Genomic DNA, 23,286 nt, shown 5'->3' with positions numbered 1-23,286 from the left:
CATAGGTCCCTCAGAATTGTCCTGGATCTTTGCATTGCTGCTAGTATAGAAGTCCATTACATTCGATTTTACCGCAGTGTATCAGTCTCTGTGTACAATGTTCTTCTGGTTCTGCTCCTTTCACTGCATCAGTTTCTGGAGGTTGTTCCAGAGGAACTTATATTCTCATGAAGAAGAAAACATAGAGGTATACTGGAAATGGTGATGATGGTGGTGGTGGTGGTTTGGGTAGAGAGAAATGGAGACATTTAGGAAGAGCATAGATGCCAAAACTGGCAAGATAAGGGGAAAACTTATTATCATATCTAAGGAACTCAGAATCAGAATGTAGGGCTCCAGGGAGAGGGAGATGATGATGTTTCTAGCCATCATTTTTGAGTGAGTAGATGTCATGGTGACAAGATAGTCTGGAAGAGAGAAGAATTCGAGCTGAATAAGAAGGAAATTGCATGGAGGAATTTGATGAAATTGGAACTTGGGAAGAAGGCCAGAATTTGAGTCTGGGGAGGAATTTGGGAGAAACAGGAAAATTTGAAGAACGATTTCCAGATCTAGCTTCTCTATCTGAATTCTGTAAAAGAAGTTTGAAGGAAATATAGATTAATAAGATTCCTTTGAAAGAGGGGGGCTTTACACTGTATCATCACATGATACCCAACATCCTCCTGACAAAGCTGACAAATTGATATTCCATTTTTTTGGAGACTTTCTTTCCTTATCTTTCTCACTCTAGAAGCTCAGGGGTCACTCCTGGTCCCTGCTCTTATACTGAGTGGCAAGGAAGATGTAACCTGTTCTATTTTTTTTTACTCCAATGTGACCAATTTGCCCCTCATGTAGTTTAATAGTCCTCCATTAATTTGTGCTAGGCTTTGTGCCAACACTAGGTAACAGCTTTAGCCCTACTGTCGCTGAATATTCTCCAACTCAAGAGATCAATTGGCCTCAGCTTTTCTTATAAGCAGGTATTTATTACAGATGTGTGCCAACATGCTTGGTCCAAACTGATATTCCTAATCCCAAGTCTGACCTTCCAGATACTGCAACATAGACAAGAAAAGAGTGGATGATAAAATAGGGATGCAGAACATCTTAACTTCACTAAAGAAGTGCTTTCAAGGGGATTCATAAGCACAGTCTTGATTGTTTCAGATCTAACTTGCATCTGTAGTAAGAAGGAAGGCGAAGGAAGGTGTTTCTAAATATGACACTTTCCATAGTCACTTAAAAAAAGAAGTCTCAACCCTTCAAGAATATTCATCCTAATGCTCATTACTCATATTACACACATACATATATACTCACATATATATGTATACACATATACAGATAAATATAGCGTTTGTTTAAAAAATGTCTTCCTTACAACTATCCTACAAGGCAGTAAGTGCAAGTATATTACACTCATTAAAAAAAGTTTACTGAATTTAAACATCAAAGGTTGCCCAACTGGTAAATGGTAGAACCAAGAATCAAACCCAGTTCTGACTTAAAGCCTAGTGTTCCACATTACTCTGTCTCCCTAAATTCATATTTGCAACGTTTTGTGGTAACAAATTGTGCCACGACTTGGGTGGAAGTACTTTAATGACAATTTTCTTATTATACTATTCTAGTAAATGTCTGTTCTGAAGCTAACGTTCTCTGTTTAACTTTTAAAAGGTGAACAGTGTGTACCTATATAGTATCTTGGGAATACTCTTTAGAGTAGTTGTCCTCTGGGTAATCCAGCCTCTGTGTGTGATGGGGTGGGGGATAGGTGGTTCAGACAGGTGCCATGAATATTTAATGTCAAAAACAGTTCAAGGAAATTGGTAGTATAGTGCAAGTGAAACTTATTTTCCTTAAAAAAAATTTGTTGTTTAACTCATTTAAAAAACAAAAGAGAGGAAAAAACTCATTTTGAGATTTTAGAAATAGTTTATTTAAATTACTGCTAGTAGCCAAAAAAGGCAAGAACACAAGGTCACTTTATGCATTATAATGACTAACTATACAATTACTAGATAAAATGAAATATTGAGTTAAATTTCAAGTACATAATATATTTTTATATCATCGAATTTGAACTTGCCTCTTTACTACTGAAAGGAGCTCATCAAAGGGGCAAGATGGGTGGAAATGTTTCACAGCAAGGTCAGGGCAACCAAAATGAGTCTGACTTTGTTTAAAAAGACATTCTGGGGGCAACTGGGTAGCTCAGTGGATTGAGATCCAGGCCTGGAGACAAGAGGTCCTAGGTTCAAATCTGGCCACAGACGCTTCCTAGCTGTGTGGTCCTGGGCAAGTCACTTAACCCCCATTTCCTAGCCCTTACTGCTCTGCCTTAGAACCAATACACAGTAGTGATTCTAAGATGGAAGGTAAGGGTTTTTAAAAAAATAAGACATTCTGCTTTCTTCTCTTCCTTTACCTCCCTCCCCATCCAATTTGGAAAATTTAACAACAATAACATGATTACAGTACTATTTCACTTCAGCCCTGATCATTTCTGTTTTCATATTTCCAGTTATAGGGTGCTCACTACTTTGTAAGGCATTTGGTTCTATATTGATATTGTGACAAGGAAAAAAAACTTCAAACTTTTCTAGGCAGACCAGTGGGAAATTTACTCAAGAATATAGAATACCAAGAAAGGACATAACTAAGAGAAAACTTCTTACTGTCAGTCAGACAATAAACATTTATTGAGTGCCTATTATGTGCCAAACACTGTACTAAACTTATATTAAAAAACCCTCTACAGAATTCAAAGGAGTATTTTATACTCTAAGAAAAATTGGTAGTTTTTATTTACATTTATCTTGAGGGTAATTTCTATTTTGGCTTTGTTACATAGTTTTATTATTGTTTACATCAGGGCTATCAATGTATTAGTCTAATAGCAAAGGCAAGAATTGGGGGATTCTGAGGAGACAAAGGTTAAGAGGAATATAAGAAGTAGTGTTTTGGTTCAAGATGAACAGAGACCAATGTCTAAGACAGAATTACTCATGTCTAAAAAGGGAAGATAGAGGACTTTTACTTTGTCACCTCACTTGTCCCATTGAAACTCTTGTAGCTTTGCTTCATGGTATTTATCTTTTTAAAAAATGGATTTTTATTTATATCTTTATTTTTTTCATCTTCTTCATTTCATTCTTTATCCTTCTCCTATCTGCTCAGAGAGGTCTATCCTTTATAAAAAAAAAAGAATTAGAGAAAGAAAAAGTTCTGCAAATCAATTAACATATCAAAAAAGTCCTCTGTGTGTGTATTTATGTGTGTATTTGTGTGTGTGTGTGTATGTGTGTGTAAAATGTTCCACCTCAATGAACCCTTAGCTCTTCAAAGAAGCCCATTTGGTATCCTCTAGTATGTCTTCTTTGGGATCAAGTTGGATCATTATAATTTCTTAATATTCAGTTTTGATTATTTTGTTGTTCTTGACTTTTTTTAAACTTTTTTTACTTTTACTCATCATATCTTTGGGCAGCTAGGAGGTACAATGGATAAAGCACTGGGTCAAGAAGAGTCATTTTTCATGAACTCAAATCCAGCCTCAGACACTTAACTACTTGTATGACCCTAGGTAAGTCACTTAACCCTTTTTGCCTCAATTCTTCATCTGTAAAATGAGCTGGAGAAAGAAATGGCAAACCACTCTGGTATCTTTGCCATGAAAACCCCAAATGGGTTCACAAATAGTTAAATGTGATTGAAATGACTGAACAACAATGAAAGTCATTGTATTAATTAATTTCTAAGTCCTGCTTACTTCATTTTTCATCAGTTCATGTAAGTCTTTCCATGCTTTTCTTTAATCATCATGTTTGTTTTTTAAAGTAGTTGCTAGCATTTTTATATAGTCTCAATTATGTGTAAGGTACTTTACAAATATAATATTAAACGATCTTCACAACAGTCCTGGGAGATCAATACTATTATTACCTCTATTTTAAAGATGAGGAGATTGAGGCAAACAGAAGTTAAATGACTTGTTCAAGGTTATACAGTTAGTAAGTGTCTCAGGCTAGATTTCTGAAGGCTAGCTTTGAGCTCAAATTTTCCTGCCTCTAAGCCTAGCACTCTATCCATTGTACCACTTAGTTGCCCTATTACTACTATATAATTGTCATAAAATTCTAGTTTTATAAAAGTTAAGAAACTTGCTACCTCCCAGAATCTAGGAAGTGAACTGCTTGGAGAAGGTGCCATGGAGATGCCTGCAGAAACCTCATACTGTACCAAAAGATCCAGATTGAACTTTGGTTTGTAGTGAAATTGAACTGTGGAGTGTTGTAACACATTTATTTTGTATGTATTCTCTTATGCCAAAGGGGACTACCCCCCCAATAGGCTTTTTATCAATGAGCCTAGCAATCCTTGGTTTTGTTCTCTTTCCCTTTTATTCTCAAATTATTGTAATTTATAAGTTGGTTATGTTTACAAGATCCATTGGGGAGACTAGTCTTCCAAAGGATCTCAGGGGGGATTGTGTAATTAGAATCTGTTACCTTAAAAATTATGATCCCCAGCAAAACTACGATCCCCAGAAAAACTATGATTCCCAGAACCCCACTCACTTCCTGTCATTATGTGCTAACATAGGCAGGATATAAATTGGATGGTGGGTCTGTCTCTCTGTCCTTTTTTTTTTCTTTCCTGTCATCGGCTTTGGTGGAGTGGGCTTTTTGAGTAGATAGAAAAACTTAGTCACATGGTTCTATTTTGTCAGATAATAAACTTTATAAAAATAATACTTAAAATATTGGACTTTAATTTAAATCCTACACTACATAGTAATATTCCATTATATTATATGCCTATAATTTGTTTAAGCCATTCCCTAATTGATATTTATTTAGTTTCTAATTTGTGAACAAAACATGTATTACTATAAATATTTTGGTATCTATAGAGCCTTTTTTGTTGTTTTTGACCTCCTTAGAGTATATATCAAGTAGTGGAATTGATGGGTGAAGGGGTATGGACAATTTAATAACTTTATTTGTATAATTCCAAATTGCTTTACAGAATGATTATACCAATTTACAGCTCTACTAACCATACTCTAGTGTTCCTGCCTTTCCTTAGCCCCTCAGATATTGACTATTCTCATCTTTTAAAATATTTGCCAATTTATTAGTTGTGAGGTGAAAACTGATGGTTATTTGGGATAAAGTGCACATATAGAGAATAGAAGAACACAGATCCTGCTGACTATGTTAATTTTAAGGATTTGGGATCTGTTCCACCCTGATTATGCCAATTATAGAGTGGCAGACTGTCTGAGAGAATACTGAAATATTGAAGAAGGAAAGGCAGTCACATCAGGGTTGTAGTATACAGAATTGGGGTCATATAGTTTTTTCTAGCTTTGGCTGAGTTCCAAAAGCGGTTAGGCTTTTGGAATCTTGAGGAGAAGAGGGAGTTGACTGGATCTTCCGTAGAGGGAGGTGGTCAATGAGCGAGCTGCTTTGATTACCTAACTTTAATATTGAAATTTAGCCTAGCTTTGATATATTTACTTAAGAAATTATTATTTTAGATAAATCCTTTATATCTTCCTTTTCTAATACCACCCTGCCTTCCCTCCCTTATCTTATGTGTCTGTGGAGTTAATAAGGAGAGTAATTAGAGAGGAATTAAGTCAGTGAAGAGTTATTTAATTGACAGCATTAGTTATAGTTAGTCAAATCATCATTTATTCCCTTTAGATAGAAATAGCATTTTGTAAAGCTGAGTTTAAAGGCAGGTCCTTACTCAGACTCCATCTTTACTTCCCTTCCCCACCTGAGGTTCCTGAGACAACTGATAGGGCTTTCCTTTGATCCACCTTCCTAACAAACATCCTTCAAACAAAATAAACCCTTTTGTGTTTCAATAGCCCTATTAGTGTAATTTGTCTGTTAGTTATCAAGAGGGAAGAAGAGGGAAAGAGACAACATACTCTGGGCTTAGAGGGAAGCTGGGGCATCCATCTTGAAGGAAGGTGTTACTTCAAAACAGGTCCCTTCCTGTGAAATTAACTAAAGCCTGTTTGTTAATTTCAGTCTAGTCTATTTCCCTCAGCTTGTGTTTGAGTCTAAGTCCCAGTCTGTAAGCCTGCTGTGTTTGTCTGTTTAGTTTAACTTCTCTTCTCCCAGAAGATCTCTATTTCCCTCCTGTGTTATACTCCTGACTTCAGTTTTATTATACCCTGAATCTCCTTTAATCCCAGCCTACCTGTAACTGAGATTACCCATTTAGCAAATCTTCAACATCCTCCTTTCAATTTCCCTTATCCCAAACACCTTTCCTCAAAATTTCTCCATAACAGGCTGTGAGTAAATATATATAGATTAATGAGGGTTTGGGGGTTAATTGAGTTGCTTAAGGGAGTTTACGCATGAGACTGCCATCCTTGGCGAAGAGTGTACAGTGTGGTAAATTTCCACACCAACCCCAGACTAGGTCAAATAGTTATAGAAACAGAACAAAGAAGGCATAGTGCCAGGACTGATCCAAAGTCATGTTTCAGTCTTCCCATGGGGTACGTGGAGCTTCTTTTGCTGTTTACATTTACTGAAGATATTTTACATTCTCTGTGGAGTCATAGGTCATGTTCTCATACTTTGACTTCCATCATACCAAAAGGTTGACCTTGGCAAGGAAAAAGGTCACCTCATTGCTCAGTATAAAGGGAAAAAGAAGAGAGAATGAAAGAGAATATCATGGGGTTTTGAAATGAAGAGAATAGGAGAAATTGATATCTAATGGCCCCAATTTTCTCAGTAAAGTAAGAGGCAAAGTCTTTAGCTGAAAGAGAGGAGAGAGAGAGAACTATGGGAAGAAGAAGAGGGAAAGAAAAGGTTTTGAATAGTTTCTGTGGGAAATGAGATAAAGAGTCAACTAGGGAAGAAGAGAAGGAATGCTTAGTTGGATGGCCAAGTTGAAGATTGATAACAAGAAATTATAATTTTCATAGTTAGCAGGGTTATTAGTTCCATTCTGAATATGATACAGGTGGTGGGAATAATTGTGGACTGAGGTCTGGTGGCAAGAGATGAACAATGATAGACAAAGTGTTATGAGGTTCTAGGGTCAAGGGTAGTGTAGCATTGAAATGGATGACTCTGTTATTAGCTAAGAAACAGATTGGTGAGTCAATGGAATAGATTAGGGGTAAAAGATCTTAGTAATCTAGTGTTTGATAAATCCAAAGATCCCAGCTTTTGGTATAAGAACTTGTTATGCAACAAAAACTATTGGGGAAATTGGAAAACAGTATAGCAGAAACTAGGTATACAACAATATTTCTCTCCCTATAACAAGATATGGTCAAAATGAGTATTTGGTTTAGACATAAAGGGTGACACCATAAGTAAATTAGGGAAACATAGAATAGTTTGCCTGTTAGATCTATGGAGAAGGGAAGATTTTATGACAGAACAAGAGATAGGGAACATTATAAGATATAAAATGAATAATTTTGATTTTATTAAAGTGAAAGGTTTTTAGACAAATAAAACCAATGTAACCAAGATTAGAAGGGAAACAACAAATTGGGAAAAGAATTTTATAACAAATTTTTCTGATAAAGATCTCCTTTTTAAAATATATTGACAACTAAGTCAAATTTATAAGAATATAAGCCATTCTCTATTTGACAAATAGCCAAGTAACATGAACAAGCAGTTTTCACGTGAAAAGATCAAAGCTATCAATAATCATATGAAGAAATGTTTCAAATCACTCTTGATTAGGGAAATGCAAATTAAAACAATTCATAACTATAAGATTGGTCAATATGACAGCAAAGGAAAATGATAAATGTTGGAGGGAATATGACAAAATTGCATTGCTGGAGTTGTAAACTGATTCAACCAATCTGGAAGGCAATTTGAAACTATACAGGGCTATAAAGCCGTGCATAACCTTTGATCCTATAACACCACTATTGGGTCTGTAAACCAGAGTTCACAAAAAAGGCCGAAGTACCTATTTGTACAAAAAAATTTATAACAGCTCTATTTGTGGTGGCAAAGAATTGGAAATTGAGGGATTGTCCATCAGTTGGGGAATGACTAAACAAATTGTATATGTTGGTGATGAAATACATTATGCTATAAGAAATGATAAGCAAGATGATTTCAGAAAAAACTGGAAAGATCTATATGAACTGATACAGAGTGAAATAAGCAGAACTGGGAGAATATTGTATGTAGCAACGGCAATATTGTATGATGATCAACCGTGAAAGACTTTATTCTCAGCAATACAATGATTCAGGATAACCCTGAAGGATTTATGACAAAGAATACTATTCACCTCTAGACAAAGAACTGTTGGTGTCAGAATGCAGATCAAAGCATACTATTTTTCATTTTAGTTTATTTAAGTTTTTATTTTGGGGTTTTTGTTATGATTTTTATATGATAAAAAAATGAACAGTATAGAAAAATGTTTTGCATGATAATACATGTATAATCCAGATAAAATTGCTTACTAGATCTGAGAAGGAGAAGGGAAGGGAGGTAGAGAGACAAGTTGGATCATATAATGTCAGAAAACTTATTTGGAAAATTGTTATTATTGTAATTGGTAAAATAAAATATCTTTACAAAAAATGAGTGGATAACTATAGGGTTAAGACTGTAAAGGAAATAAAATGAAGACAGAGTGGGAGAAAGAATTGAGGGTTTGGGGGGAATAGAGGCCTCAATAAAAGCAAACAATAGGTTTAGATGAGGCATAGGGAGACATAAAGTGATAGGAGGTTTTTGTCAGTTAGAGGAATATCAGAGTTTGATTACTTGTGGATAATAGTAAGATCCAATGTGTGATCATCTCCATGTAAGGCTGAGGTAGAGTGAAAGTACACTTATGGGATTCTAGGGGCCAAGAAATTGGGAAGTTAGGGAGTTAAGTAAACTTAAACTTAAGTTTAAGTTTAGATCTTCAAGTATACTAGGAAAAGGGCAGGAGTTAGATGAGGAAAAGAGAGAGGTAAAGAATTCCTTGAGAAAGGAGGGAGAATAATCTGGGGCCACATACTAGACAACAGCCACCATGATTTATACTTAATGAAAAATATTTATTTACTGAACTTCAAAGGAAGACACATTGTTGAGTAGTGGAAGGAGAGTCTGGAAGAAGGATGCAAGGAGTATTCCAACTTCTACAGGAAGCCAGCTCCCTCTCCAGTGTGTCAGGGGTGGAGGAGAGAAGATATCTTCAGTGCTGCAAAAAATGGCCTCACATACAGTGATTTCACAGGGAAGTCATCTCTCAGTGACAGCTGGTAGATGGAAGGAATGTGAGAGAAAGAGATGCAGGATAGAGGGAAGTATCTTCACTATGGAACAGAAATTTGAAAGGGCAGAGCAGAAGGGTTGGGTAAGGTAGTAGTGGGACAGTAGTGGAGTGATTTTGAGGAGAACGATTTGCCAACAAAGCTGGTGATGGATTACAGGAATAGGAAGTTCTAGACTTGTGACTAGTTCCTGAAAGTAATTTCTGCAACTGCAGAATCCTGTCTTGGAGGACCATCAGGAGGATGATACAGTTAAACAAAATAAGAAAGAAAATAGAAAAAGGTGGAGAAGGAGGAAGCAGTAGCAACCATCTTCCCTTCAATAACTACCAGGCAGCTATGTGGCATAGTGGATAGAATGCTGGACCTGGAGTTAGAAAGACCTGAATTCAGACACAGACACTTAATAATTGTTTGATCCTGGAAAAAAACCTGTCTGACTCAATTTCCTTATCTGTAAAATAGGGATAATAATAGCACCCATCTTCCAGGGTTGTTGTAAGATAAAAAGAAATAAGATTTGTGAAGTGTTTTGCAAACTTTAAAACATTATATAAATACTAGCTATTTTATTGTTATGATTGTTATTCCAGGAAAGCTCTAAGAAGAGTACCAAAATGAATGATGATTAGGAAATTCAAGGAGAAAGGGGGAAAGGAGAGTGGCAGAACTTAGTATCTCACATAATTGGTGTGTGCCAATAGAATACTATTTAACAAAGAGAAAGGAATGGAGTAAGGACAAGTGGTTATCACGTAAATTTTCAACTGAATTGGTCAAAAGAAGGCAGAACACAGAAACAAGATCTTACCAAATTCCTTCTATGACAGAAAAAGAATATGGTCCAGATATTTAAATCAAAGAGTCAGAATAGAAAAAGAAAACTAGACCAAGGGAATTCTTAACATTTTTGTATAATGGATCCTTTTGGCAACCTGGTGTAACCTATGAATCCCTTCTCAGAATATTTTAAATGCATTAAATGAAATACAGAGAATTCTACAGAATAATTTCAATTCTATTGGAAAACTATATTTAAAAAATAAGGCATCATACAGCTAGGGTGGCTATTTAAAAAATCATAGATCATGGATTAAGAACCCCTGTATATAGACCAATGAACATTGATGGGAAAATGTTAAATAGAATATTAGCAAAGAGTCTAAAGTAACATGTCTAAAAATCATGTCTGATTGGGATGGATTTTTACTAGGAATGAAGGGTTCATTCAATATTAGGAGCACTACATAAGAACATAGCAACTTATATTAGTACAAATAAGAAAAATGATATGATTGAATCAATAGATCAGGAAAATATTTTGGCAAAATACCACACCTTTTCCCATTAAAAATGCTAAAATATATTTTATGGCTAGTAATAACTTGCTAAAACCAAGTGCTAGCATTATATATAATGGGAATAAGCTAAAAGCCTCTCCAGTAAGACCAAGACCAAAGTGAGGATGCCATCACAATTTGATGAAATTCTAGGAAAAATTTAATGAAAAAAGCTGATAGGCAGAGGGAACAAAATCACTACTGTTTTCAGATTATTTATGATATGATATTATTTCCTGCTAAGCCCCAGCATTGGATTACTTCCATTATTCACTGCTTTCATTCTTATTCACATGTGTATTAACGAAGCTAGAGAAAATCATGAAACCATGTTGACTGAGTACACTACAAATTTATGCTACTCTGCACTGATTTCTGCCCTGTAGCAAGGCAATCCTATTATATCTTTCTAATCAGTTCACTATCTCATTTACTACAGTGGTTCTTTCAATCCTTTTTAATCCCTTCTCAGACCTCCCATAACTCTCTCCTCCAATTCATTTAGCTGAAAAAGTGCTTGATATTTCTTTTTTTACTCTATTAAGATACTGCTATCAATAGTGTACCATGCTAAATCATGAGAATTATTGCTTTCACTTAATTCTTTCAAGGGACTTTGTAAAATATAATAGATTTCCCCAACCAAACTCTAGGTATTCGAGTGTGTGCTTGATATATATATATATTTAAACCCTTACCTTCCATCTTGGAGTCAATACTGTGTATTGGCTCCAAGGCAGAAGAGTGGTAAGGGTAGGCAATGGGGGTCAAGTGACTTGCTCAGGGTCACACAGCTGGGAAGTATCTGAGGCCAGATTTGAACCTAAGACCTCCCATCTCTAGGTCTGGCTCTTAATCCACTGAGACACCCAGCTTCCCCCAGTGCTTGATATTTCAATGGAAAAGCGGGGTCATGTGCTGGGAGCTCCCTCTTTTCCCCTTTGTCATTTTCATATTACTTAGATACCTTCCCCCACTATCTCTTTCACCCCTTTCTCACCTGAAGAGGCATACAAAGACCTCTGTATGCAGAAATTATCCCATTCTGTGCCATCTTCTTCTGTATATTGGCTAATGTATCATTCCCACTCTCATTCATTTTTGATCTCTCTGTCTACTAATTGCTTTCCTATTGCCTATGTTTATGTCTCCTCCATCCTCAAAAAACCCTCCTTTGATTTATGCATCCCTGCTAGCTATTATCCTATATTGTTCCTCTTTTTTTAGTGTAACTTTTTTTTTTTAACCCTTAACTTCTGTCTTAGAATCAACATTACATACTGGTTCCAAGGTAGAACAATGGAATAAGTTATGCGATTGGGGTTAAGTAACTTGCTAAGAGCCACACAGCTAAGAAGTGTCAGAAGTCAGATTTGAACCCAGGTTCTCCTGACTCTAGGCCTGGTGCTCTATCCATTGGGCTGCCCCTGTAGCTGAACTCTTAAGAAGGTTGCCTGTAATGAATGGCTCCATTTCCTTTCCATTCACACTGTCATCGATCCTCTGTAGTCTGGCTTCCAACTTCATCATTCACTGAAACAGCCCTCTCCAAAGCTAACTCTCTCCAGTGATCTCTGAATTGCCAGATCCAATGACCTTTTCTCAATCCTCATTCTTCTTAACCTTTCTCTAGTCTTTGACACCTGTAAGAAATAAAATTAATATAGAGTGATAAAATTAAAAATATCATGGTTTCAAAAGGTTTATTGAAAGCCATTAGAAAAATGAAGCCACGTGCCTGTTAAGAGTTAGTTTAGAATACACGGGCCCTGTTACCTCTTCCTCCCATCCTGGCTCCACTCCAAATCACCAGAAAGAGAGGAAGTACCAATGCCGGCCTCAGTCTTTATACTCCTGGTACACTTCCTGCCCCCCTGATTACACAAGAGGAATCATGGGAAGTGTAGTTTGAAAGAGATTTAAATGTCCATAGGAAGTTTAGACCAGGGACCTCAAAATTAGTTCAAGGACCCCCAAATTTCCAATATCACACACTATTGGCCACCCTCTCCTCCTTAATATTTGCTCCTCTCTAGTTTTTGCATGCAGGCCTCTCCTAGTTCTCCTCCTATCTAACTGACCACTCCTTGGTCTCTTTTGAGTGATCCTCACCCAGGTCTACATTCATTGCCTCCATGTTTGATCCAGGTGCCACTCCAGCCTTAGGACGCCTTCTGCATACGGTTCTACTACCCGACAATCCATTCCTGCCACTAAATCTTTTCTTGTCAGGCAGAAAGTTTATACTTTGTTCCTACAGAAGTTGCCTTAACCTGCACGCCTGCTGTTTGCCAGGTTTTTTAGCCTATGAAATTCTACACTTCCTGCGCTCGATCTTCGTTTGTTCTCTAAGTCCTCCTTTTGTCTGTCCCGTCTCTCTTTCCTGTCTTAGCTTTCTCCTTTAACTGCATTTCATTTCACACAAGCACCTGACGAGGTCACTGAGAAAGCATGTAGGAACTCTACTTTTAATTCAATAAACTGGCTTAAAAATAGCATCCGCCTAAGCCTTCTGGGGACTCTCTGTCTCCCTGACCCGTCCTCAGCCATGCTGGTCACTGGGGCTCAGCTGTCCTGGAGGAAATACTGTCAGTCACAAGTCATGGACAATGCTTATTTTTAGACAGTTTGTTTCTTCTGTTTCTCATCTTCTCCGTCCAGCCCATCTCTTAGTCACCATAGGACAGTTTTCCTATCATGACAATCATCCTATAATCCTGGATTTTGCGGGGCAGGGACTTTTTGCTTTGGGCTTTGAAGCTTCTCTGAACTGGCTACTATTTCTGGTAGTGGGAACTTCAAAAGTAATAGGATATCAACTAGCCTATGAGCACAGCTATAACTCGAATAGTTCTGAACAATGTAGGTCTACATATGGGGAAAGCATGATTTGTCCTTGAAGGGAGTTTACTTACTTCTTCCCTATTGAGATCACTATCCTCTAACCTTCTCTTGATAGCCTGCCCTGTCACCTGGCACAACTGCCTCCCAACCACCATTCCCTGGATCCAGTGGCTGTGACACGCTACCCTTCTGGACCTCACCTCTCCCTCCCTTTTCCCCTGGCCTTGTTGGATCGCCTCTTCTCCCAGCATGATATAGCCAAGTCAGACAATCAGACTTATCCTCCATACATGTTTTATCTCATAGGTGAAACAATTCCTCATCATGGCTCTTGTCCATTGGGCCAAAGAAGCATACATTGGGTTCTAGAGAAGTTCCCCTCTTTCTATGGTCAGGTGATTCCCCTCAGTGAAATCTGGAGGTTGCTTCTTTGGAAAGAAAGCTTTCTAGCCTTATTTTTATGAATAACAGTGGTATAAGAGGCAGTGGGCCAAAGTAGATTCTGGACTGGCCTTGGAGCCAGGAAGTCTCTGGTTCAAGTCTTGCCTCTGACACATACTGGTTGTGCTGATTGGTATCACTTTATCTTTCAGTGCTAAATTCAAATAGAAATGGGAAGTCACTAATGCATACATAAGGATCCCTCTGAGTCAAATATTGACATAGTTTTAAAGTATAATATTATCTACATTTCATTGTGACTTTTTTGTTAAATATTTCCCAATTACATTTTATTCTGGTTTGACAGCACTCAGGAGTGTCTCTGCTCAAATATAAGACTGCAAGTTGCAGAGAATGCCTTCATTAGAGGGAATTTGCTTCTCCAGAAGTTCTAAATATCGGTGACATCACAGGTCCAGTCCTTATACCTGACAGGAATGCCTTGTTGCTGGTCTGGTAAACAGAAGGGCAAGCAGCTTCTTTATTTTGCTTGCCAGGCTATTCTTTCCCTGGGAAATGATGTCCTTTTTTACTATCTCCCTTTACTTCCTCCCACTATGAGTAATTTCTTTTCAAACCAGACTTTAATCAATGATGGATGATCAATTTGATGCCTGCCAGTCACTTTCCCATAATGTTAACTCACTTGTTTTGATGACCAGAGATACCAAAGTAGCATAGAGGATAATGTTAGGTCTATGGTCAGGAAAACTCAAGTTCAGATTTACTCTCACATACTTACTAGTTATGTAACCCTAACATTTTTCAGCCTCAATTGCATCACCTGTAAAATAGGGGTATTGATAATACCTCTATCCCAGGGTTGTTGTGAGGATCAAATGAAATAATATCTGTAAAGTACTTATCACAGTGTCTGACACACAGTAGGTACTCAATAAATGCTTGTTTCCTTCTTTAGAGAGAAACTTTGGGAAGTTGGAAAAACAAATAATTGATTAAAAACCCTCAGTTCCGAATCTTGCTTTGGCAGATGTAGCCATTTAAAATCTCTGTTCCCCTCCTGAGCTGTTCTTAATTGACTCTCAATGCTACATTCAATTTTTGACAATTGCTTTTTGACATTCTAAAATTCAGATTTTTTTCTCTCCTTCCTCCCCCTTGCCCCAGGCTGATATAGGTAGTACCCATACTTTCATGTAATCCCTATTTCCATATTGGTCATGTCATGATAGAAGACATATATCACATATACAATAGAAATCTCATGAAGGGAATATAGTAGAAGATGTCACGTTTTGATCTGTACTCAGATTCTAATAGTTCCTTCTTTGGCTACAGATAGCATTTTCTTCATGCGTCCATTGTGGTTACCTTGGAGACTTGCTTTGCTGATCATTGTATAACATTTCTGTTATCATATATATTATTCTCCTGGTTTTGCTCACTTCACTTCGTATCAGTTCACATAAGACTTTACAGGTTTTCTAAACTCATCCTTAAAAAAAATACATGGATATATTGATATTAAGAGAAGGACTAAGGTGGATTTATGATGACAACCATCTAGGATGTCACTTCCCTTCTCTGGGTCAGTGTGCAAAGAAGTCTTGGAGACTATGTTGTACAAAAAACATTATTATTTTTATTTATAGATTAGAGATTAAACAAGGTGTCCCTGACACTAAGGGAAATTAGCTCTCCAATCCACAGAATCTAAGTTTCCCTCATGGGAAAGTCTTCTCTTCTTCAAGTCTACTCTACCAGCTTCCTGTTCTAGCAATTCCCACAAAACTCCTCACTGCTCAACCTGGTTATAACCCTGTCATTGATCTGGTTATCTTTCTTAGAAGTTGTCTCCAATCTGCTAAAAGTGGACTCAAATTGGCTAAGTCCACCCAAAGTGGGTCTGAAACCTGAGGTAAAACCCCAGAGCCCACAGACAAGATTTTCCAAGCAAAACATTTTGGGCAAGTTGTTAAAACGTAGTAGGTAAAGTTATATCTTCTTAGGATGTATTTCAGTTTATCAGGAACCTCCAAACTTCTCCAAAGCAGGTTAGATCAAGGTAGCCAACAAGAGCTCCTCCTTCCTCTCTTCAGCCTGGGTCAGTTGTACCTTCAAAATTCTTTCTTCTCTGCCCCCTGCATTCCAGAACCCCCTCTCCAGAGTTCCTGGAGTGTGCCCATGCTAGCACCTTAAAGACAACCTTCAAGTTCTCTTAAAATTTACTCTTATCTCTATAAGTCTACTATTGCATTCTGTTCATTATTTCTTATGGCATAATAGTATTCCATTACAACTATATACCACAACTTGTTCATCCAGTCCCCAAGTGATGGACAATCCCTCAGTTTCCAAAACTTTTTACAAAAAGAGCTTTTAAGAATATTTTGGTACAAGTAGGCCCTTTTAAACTTATCTCTGATCTCTTTAGGATATAAACCCAGAAGTGGTATTGCTGGGCCAAAAGGTATGCCAATGCTACATTCAAGCAATAGCACACACATTTTGGCAATTTGTTTTTTCAACAACTTTATTGCATTTGCTGCTTAAAAAACAAACTTTTAAACAAACATGTATAATTCAAGGCTTGAAGGAGGCATAATTTTTCATGAGAATATACTTTCTTTTTCAGGAGAGAAAAGGAAAAAAGAGAGAAGAATGAAAATCACTCATTTAAATCTCCAAAAGGAGCAGATTTTAGTAACTCAAGTTCCATTCCAAATGTGGTTCGTGTATGCTTCGTTTAAACCATCATTCACAAAATCCATGGATGTTGATGTCCTTCTATATATACTTTTAAAAAATCCTTACTTTCTGTGTCAGAGTCAATACTGTGTATTGGTTCCAAGACAGAAGAGTATTTATAAGGGCTAGGCAATGAAGGTTAAGTGACTTGCCCAGGGTCACACAGCTAGGAAATGTTTCAGGTCAAATTTGAATCCAGGACCTCTAATCTCCTGGCCTGGCTCTTAATTCACTGAGTTATCTAGCTGCCCCTATTTTGCTATACACTCTTTATGGTGTACCCAGAAACATCTTGGTTTCTGCCTCTCCAGCTCCTGCCCTTTTTAAAATTTTTGTTTCTTGCTCCCTCAAGTCCAAAAGATAGGAGAGGTAAACTTGGGAGACAAGGGCAACACATTCTACCATTAGAAGTGGAAGCCCCCTTCTAAGTGTTTTGAGTCACTGTCCCTTGGGGGAATGGCCAAAGGCCTGTTACCTATGTCTGAAAGTGTATGTCTTACCTCTCTTCCAAAGGGCAGAAGCATCCATTGTCATTCGCTTTCTTTTAAAAAAATTTAAGTTTTTAAACTTATACTTTCTGTCCTAGTAACAACTCTCAGACAGAAGAGTGGAATGGTAACTTGCCCAGCAACACACAACTAGAAGGTGTCTGAGGCGAGATTTGAATCCAGGTCATCCTGACTTCAGGTCTGTCATTCTATCTACTGAGCTATCTATCTGCCCTCATCATTCACTTTTTTTAAGTCATGTTTGGTCATTGTGCCAGACTTCTCAAGCCTTTCAAAGTTTTTTCTTTTTATACTTTTGGGATCAGTGTGTAAATTGTTCTCCTGTTTCTGGTCATTTCACTTTGCATCAGATCATATAAATCTTCTCAATTTTCTCATCATATTTGTCATTTCTTACAGTGATGAAAATATTCATTAGAGTCCTATACCCAAATTGTTCAGGTAATTCTCACTGTTATTGCTTTATTTCCCATCCCTTATTTACATAGGTGACTACTTCAGGGGCTTGTTTATACTGCTCCATTTCAGAAATTCGATTGTCTGCTTATCCTGCCTTCTTGTTGTTCCTAACACAAGTCATCCCCACTCCTTTTTTTGCACAGGCTACTCCATATGTCTGGGTTGCATTCTTATTGCTATCTTTTGGAATCCCTATTTTCCCGAGAGCTCAGCTGAGATTCTGCCACCTGCATGAGGTGCTTCCTTATCCTCTCCAGCTACTAGTGCCTCTCCCTCAAAATTGCCTTATATTTACTACATATGATATATAATTATTATATATGTATACATATATATTTGTTTACATGGTCTCTTTCCAATGGAATGCTCCCTGAAGGAATAGAATGTTTCATTTTGTCTTTGTATCTCTAGGATCTGAGAAGTAGTGAGCCACGGTGGACAGAGGATTGGCTTTGGAATCAAGAAAGAATTTAAGAGAATTTAAGTTTTTCCTCTGATTCATGTTGGCTGTGTGACCTCTCAGTGCCCAGACAGCTTTCTAAGACTATAAATTGGAGACCAGGAACAAATCTACATCCATAGAGGGAATTCCTCACAGGAAGACTCCTGTACAGATAAAATTATAGCTCCAGCAACTCCCCAGACAACGACCATCCAGACCAGGCAATTTTCTGAGATGATAAACTTCCATACTGGTCTTGTAGTGAGTGAAACCACTACCTGTTATTTTTCTCCTCCAGCTCAATTGGCTTGAGAATGAATTATTAACAAAAGAGAGATTCAAGTTCTAAGGTGCAAGCCCTGGCAGGAAATTCTGGAGGAGACTGGGTGGGGTACAGAAATACTCCAAGTAATCCTTGAGACAAAGCTTTCCCTGATGTCTCTCAAATTCCTTCCCAGATTCAATTTCTGGCAGTTTTTCCAAGTGGAAACATCTCTAAATTACCTATGTAATGTTCTTCTCCTTAGTCAACTCATGGTCTCTTCTTCCAGGCCATCTTCCAACCATGCCATCTGCTCTCCAACCATCATCTCTACCTATAGCTCCCTTCCATTGGAATCTTGGAGTCTGACTCTGAGTTCCTTGGCCCTATTAGCAAGCTTTTTGCCTTATCTTGCCAATGCATGCTTCATTTCCCTTCACACCCCACGGCTTCTCTGCATTCTATGTGTCATGTTCCCCTGTTAGAACATAATAACTTTGAGTGCTAGTTTACTTTGTATTGGTGTCCCCTGGACCTTACATTGTGGGTGACATATAGTAAGTACTTAATAAATGTTCTATTGCCCCAGTGTCCAGTCATGCTTGAGGCATATTGCATGCTGCTGCATATATAGAAGGAAATTCCTAAGAGAAACAGTAATGTTGGCATCATATAGTCACTATATCCTTGTGTGAGAGGCAGAGTTGGTTCCAGAGCCTTGGAGGAAAGAGGAGCCACTTTGGCAATTAGAGGACATATGTGGTACCAAAGACTTTGAAAATTGTAGACATAATGGGGAAGCCAGCTTTTCCACGTGTCCCTTATTTCCTTCTGATTGACTTTATGTGAAATTTAGACTTCTCTCTTTGAGCTGAGATATCTCACCTTCAGTGGGGGGACCTCATTCATACATTTTCTGGTATATTCTTTTTTTTTGGTATTTTTTTTCTGAATATTTTTTTTTAATTTTAAACCCTTAACTTCTGTGTATTGGCTCCAAGGCAGAAGAGTGGTAAGGGTAGGCAATGGGGGTCAAGTGACTTGCCCAGGGTCACACAGCTGGGAAGTGTCTGAGGCCGGATTTGAACCCAGGACCTCCTGTCTCTAGGCCTGGCTCTCAATCCACTGAGCTACCCAGCTGCCCCCTCTGAATATTTTTCCATGGTTCCATGATTCATGTTCTTTCCCTCTCCCCCAAACTCCCCCCTCCCTCCCCATAGCTGATGCACAATTCCACTGGGTTTTACCTGTATCATTGATCAGGATCTGGTATATTCTAATGTCTATAGCTTCTCTGATTTGTTTGCTATTTGTTTGGATAAAATGGATTTAATCACTATTTACTATTTGTGACCGTCTTTTATGAAGGTAGCAGTGGGAAGAAGTCAGACTGGACAGGATAGTATGATAGCTATTGACCAGGCAAGCAACTTTTGTTTACAAGCAAAATCATGCCCCTAGACCAGCAATATTTTAGAAGGGGAGGAGATAGAATTCTAATCCAGTACCCTGCATGATCCTTCCTCTGCTTTCCTCAAAGTAGAAATTGTAGTCCCTCCATTGCTTGCTAAGGTTTTTTCTGTACTTTTTAAAAAGTAGAGTTTCTTTACCTTTTTTTTATTTTATTAATTCTGTCCCCTTTCTATATATTCTGAACTTTTATTCTCTGGTTCATGCTCTATATCCTTATTTATTCCTTCTTTAATATCTTTGTGATACTTATAGAGTGAAAGCTTTTGAATTCCCAAAGTTTCACTTCCTCTTCTAGCCAATTTCTATTTTTTTGTATGTATTTCCCCATATTCCCCCTTTTTTCTTATTATGCCTCATTCTTAGAAGAATTAATTAGTGAGGGAAGTATTATAAATTTGTAATCTGAGAACCAAAGTCCATTTGCATAAGATTCTCCCCATCAGGGAAATTTGATTCCCCAATGCTCCTTACCTACCTGAAGTGTAGAGTTACCTAGAACTTAAGAAAAGAGAGATCTTGGTCCTCTGGCCTGCAGCTTTGAGAGAAAACTTACTAGTTCTAGATTCTCTTCAGGAATCTGAAGGGAGAAAAAGACTGGCCAGAAGCCAACATGGAAAAGATTCAGTCTTGTGAGTGGCATACAGAGATTAAAAGACCAAGAGGAGATTAACCCTGAGAGATAAACTGAGGGAGGATAACCCTTAGGTCTTCTTGACTATAGGTCCTGCTCTCTGTCTGTGGTACCACCTAGCAGCATAATACCTTTAAGGCGCATCATTTCCTTAAATGAATCCTAAGTAAAAACACATTTTCTCTTTTAAATAAAAATTATTCCTATAAGTTGCTCATTTCATCCCAACATTAAACCTGAATTAACAGGGAGCCCATGTCAGACTTTCTTCTCACAACTGCACAACATTAAACTCCTTTGTCAAGTCAGTCTGAAAATTATAGCCTGACAATTTACAGTTATGTAGGGGGAGGACTTTGATCCTGGGTAAAAATCAGAGACATTTTTTGATTTGGGGGGAATTCACACATCAGAACTCCATGGTATTGAGGCTTTATAGTCATCAGGCTGGTGATCTAATAAATAGGAGGCTTTCCAGCTCAAAGGGTAGCAGCAAAATAGTGGGGAAATGGGCTGGGGAAATCCTGTTACTGCCTCCACAGGACCATTTCCCCAATTTTGCTAGGTACAACCTCCATTTACTTGAAGTTGATTTAACACATAGAGTTGACAGGCAGCAGACTCTGAAAGAGCTGTTGACATTTTTTCCCTACATGGTGGATTGCTGAGGGGTCACCATAAACACATCAGGATCAAAGGGAAATCCTAGGCAATGAATAATTAAACAATCTCTACTCCTGAGAGACTCTACCTCTCACAATGAATTCCAAAGCTGGCAATTTAGAATGAAATGCAGTTGTTAATAGCATGAAAAATAGAGTGAGAAGGACTAAGAGATTCGCTTATATAGTAACAGCATTGCAAAGATAAGAAATTTTGACAGACTCTCATCAATGTAATGACTAACTATGATCAGAGGCCAGTGATGATTCATGGTATCCACACCCTGACAAAGAAATGGTAAACTCAATGTAGAACAAAATCTATTTTGGGGTATGGCCAATGTAAGAATTTGTTTTCTGTGATTACGCTTATTTGTAAAGAAAGCTTTGTTTGTCTGTCTGTTTGTTTCCTGTGGGGAGGGATGAAGGAAGTCGAGAGGGAGAGAAAACATCTGATCTGCTTATTAACTGAAAAAAAATTAAAATGAAGAGTAGAAAGACTTTGGAATTGTTTTGTAATCAAATTAAACAATAGTTTATCATTTTATTGGTTATTTTTTCCTTCATAAAGTCTGTTCTTTCTCTTATTTATTAGTTCAATGATTTCGTTACTTTCAATTTTGCTAATCTCTCTGATTTTTTGGAGTCAGAGGGCCTAAAGGGAGAGGCAAATGGAAGCCCTTTTCTTCACTCTTCTTGGCACATGATGTAACTCTGTGCTCTGAGTGAACAGGACCTTTACCTGTAGATACAGCTTAAAATAGGGAAAGGGAGACTCCCCCAATATGATAGTTTTGAAAATGCAGTCTCTCATAGTCAATGGATTGGTTAGGAATATAGATGAAATATTTCCAGCTAAAAATGGCATATTACATATTATTATAATTTATTTTAAAATTATGACTAAATAAAGTTCATAGTTTTCTCATCTTGTGCTTTATAAAAACAAAACTGAATATTACTTGAACTTATCTTTATTACAGTTCAGCTTAGGATAAGAGCCAGAAAAGCATGATCACAATTTGCTACTGTACGTGTACATTTTACTGTGTGTCTCAGTAATGTTTATCATATCATTGAGGACTTTTTGTACTGAATTTGAGTTCAATATCTTTTTTTCATATTTTGGTTCAAGCTACAAATTTTAACTCTAAATATTAAGATAATAAATATAATCTAGTGGTCCTGCAATTGAGCTTTTTCTTTAGATATTTCTGAAAAGACATGTTTGTCATGACTGAATAAATATTAACATATTGTGGGTGAAAATCCCCTACCCCCTTATATGTTGATTAGATTTTTTTTTAATTTTTTTTTTTAATATTTTTAAACCCTTAACTTCTGTGTATTAGTTCCTTGGTGGAAGAGTGGTAAGGGTAGGCAATGGGGGTCAAGTGATGATGATTAGATTTTAATGTTAGCAGTAATATTAAGTTAATTATATGATTTTAGTAGGCCTTTTGTGATCATTCTAGTATAAGTTTTAAAGTAAGATAACTGCTTGAATATAGTTAATCATTGTTAGCATAGGCCTCAGTTTTAGCCTTAACCTTCAAAATTGCTATATCATGGCACCCTCAGCAACTGTGGTCTTGAACTCGTGACTTGGCCTTCGTTAGCATAGAGCCTTTTGCCCTGCTTTAAGGCCTGGTACCTCTTCCTTATCCTGGTCATCTTAGTATATATCATCCTTGACATCAAAAGTAGGGTTCAGGCTCCCTTGCTCCCCCCTTGTCTATCAAGTGACTTTCAAGTCATCACCCAATGATTTCTTCCATCAATGAGAAGTATTTCCTGATTACTTCAACCAATCCACATCTCTCTATTTTTATCATTGTCTTGGATTATTTCATAAGTTATGATATTCTTTGGGGTATAAAAGAGGTCCTCTCACAAGGCTGGGCGTCTTTTGGTCTTGACCAGAAGTCTGGCTTTATTGTGAGATTGATCGTCTCCCTATAAACCTGTGTCTTTATGACTTGGAGACTTTGTTTATCATTTCTGTTCCTGTGGTTAGAAATTATGCAACAATATAAATGGATAATTTAAATATAATTTGGTGAGCCATCTATCCCACAATAAAACCCTTTTCATGTTTTCAGACAAACTCTGGCCAATAAACATTCCTGTGAGAAAACTCAATTTTTTCTCAAGTATGTTATCATTTCAATTTCACTCTAGATAATAATAATAGCTAACATTTATGTAGTGCTTACCATGTACCAAACTCTCTGCTA

This window comes from Gracilinanus agilis, chromosome 5 (assembly GCF_016433145.1).
Source record: "Gracilinanus agilis isolate LMUSP501 chromosome 5, AgileGrace, whole genome shotgun sequence".
Lineage (NCBI taxonomy): Eukaryota > Metazoa > Chordata > Mammalia > Didelphimorphia > Didelphidae > Gracilinanus > Gracilinanus agilis.
Note: the sequence above shows the minus strand (reverse complement) of the source record.